The sequence below is a fragment of the Loxodonta africana genome, chromosome 7 (assembly GCF_030014295.1).
Source record: "Loxodonta africana isolate mLoxAfr1 chromosome 7, mLoxAfr1.hap2, whole genome shotgun sequence".
Taxonomy (NCBI): Eukaryota; Metazoa; Chordata; class Mammalia; order Proboscidea; family Elephantidae; genus Loxodonta; species Loxodonta africana.
Genome location: NC_087348.1, coordinates 75,577,518 through 75,579,993, shown reverse-complemented (window position 1 = coordinate 75,579,993; position 2,476 = coordinate 75,577,518).

Genomic DNA, 2,476 nt, shown 5'->3' with positions numbered 1-2,476 from the left:
AACGTCAGCACAGTATTCAACTTGACTTTTTTGTGACTCCAAAATTATCCAACATTTCTTTTGTGACATCTCGCCCATGGTCTTCTTTGGTTGTGGTTGCACTTTTATTCATGAAATGGTTATTTTGTGCTCTGTGACTTTGTGTTAGTGGACAGCTTTATTTTTACTATGATTTCTCATGTCTTCATAGTTGTGAAGATGCCTTCTGCAAAGAGGAGGTACAGGCAGTCCCTGATTTACAATGGGGTTCCATTCAGACAACTCGATCAAAAGTCGGTTCTGACATAAGTCAGATACTTCTTCTTTTTTTTTTTTTTTCTTTTTAGTTTTCATGATTATTTTCCTTTATTATCAGCATCTTTATAAACTGGATCTTTGAACATCTGCAAGTGAACATCTGAGAAGGATAACATCCGCCTATAAAGCGCTGCAACACTGTACATAGTACGTATTACTAATGATAAGATATACAAAAAACAAAAATAAATGGTTGTAAGTTCCTTCATAGTAACCCAAATACATTGCAAATTGGGGACTACATGTATAAGGCCTTCTCAATTTGTTCCTCCTACCTCACTATGGTGTCCAAACACTATGGATTTGCTTGCTATGTCTATTTGAAGCCCATGAACAATGATTCATTCCTTGAAAATATGCTGATGGCTGACACCTCTGCTTAGTCCTATTGTTTACACTCTAAGAAACAAAGAAATGCAGGTAGCCCTAAAGAAAGTACTAGGCAATGCAAATAGGTTTATCAGTCAGAGTGTAAATGAAAGAGACCTGGACCTTGAAAAAACATATATAGTTTTGTTAAATATAAATGAGAAATTGGAGTACTTCCAATAAAAATCATCACTTTGTGTAAAAGCAATTAAAGTATTGTCTAATTTCCTGATATGTTTCAAAACACGTTTTATGACACCGTATTTACATGATATCAATTGACTTTCAGAAAGGAAGAAAATTGTATGAAGGAAAAAACAGAGAGGCAGGTTGAAGGAAAAAAGGGGAAAGAAAGAGAAATACAGAAGAAAGGGAGGGAGGGAAAAAGGAAAAGAAAGAAAAAATATTACCAGTTTACTTAATCAAAAAGACAGATATAAAAAAAATTAAAAGATTTTGAGATAATACTTTGCTGATGAGTTTCTGGAAAAAAGTAAACTGACAAAATTCACCCCAAAAGAAATAAACATTTTTAACATAACAATTTCCATGGAAAAAAAATTGAGAAATCGATGAGTGCTATGCTCCTCATTCCCCACAAGGATTAAACAAGATTGTTTCAAATTAATTTGTTCAAATTCTCAAGAAACAAATATTTTAAATGCTATTTAAACTGAGTTGCAGCATAAATAAATATATTTTCTAATTTATGAAGCCAGCATAGGTGGAAAGTGCTGTATTTTAATGCAATCTGATTATGGCAATGGTAGCGAATTTCTGAAGTAGATTTTAGGAGAAATTAGGCAATATAAGGAGTTCAAGGCCTTTCCATAAACTTTAGCATCAGGGTGTCACATTTTCTTATGGCAAATTCGTATGGTGAGTAATAACTATGCTGTTGCAGGACTGGGAAGATAAAATAAACTGAGAGCAGAATGGCAGATGTTATCAATAAGTGGAGAAGTACCTGGGTGGTCATAAAGCACTTGGGGAGAATAGTACATGTCTTAGTTATCTAGTGCTTCTAGAACAGAGCCAACAAGTGGATGGCTTTAACAAACAGAAGTTAATTCCCTTACAGTCTGGGAGGCTACAAGTCCAAATTCAGAGTGCTATCTCTAAGGGAAGGCTTTCTCTCTCAGTTGGTTCTAGAGGAAGGTCCTTGTCATCAATCTTCCCTTGGTCTAGGAGCTTCTTCACACAGGAACCTCAAGTCCAAAGGACACACCCTGCTCCCGGTACTGCTTTCTTGGTAGTATGAGATTCCGCCTGTCTCTCTGCTCACTTCTCTCTTTTGTATCTCAAAAGAGATCGGCTTAAATTGTAGAATGATCTTATAAATTAAGTTTACTTAACTGCCAGTAATCCCATCTCATCGACATCATAGGGATGGGATTTACAACACATATGGAAATCATATCAGATGACAAAATGGTGGACAATCATACAATACTGGAAATCATGACTTAGCCAAGTTGACAGATATTTTTGGGAGACACAATTCAATCCATGACAGTATTTTTTTTTCATTGCTGTATAATATTGGTCTCAAAGAGGGAAAGGTTTTGTCATGAAGATGGCAAATAATTTAGAAATATTATAAGGATCAAGAAGAATATCCTGTATATAGACCAAGAGGCAGTATCAGAACGAGGGAATACTGTGTGGTTTAAAATCAGGAAAAGTGTGTGTCAGAGTTGTATCTTTTCACCATAATTATTCAATCTGTATGCTGAGTAAATAATCCAAGAATCTGGACTGTATGAAGAAGAATGTGGCATCAAGATTGGAAGAAGACTCATTAACAATC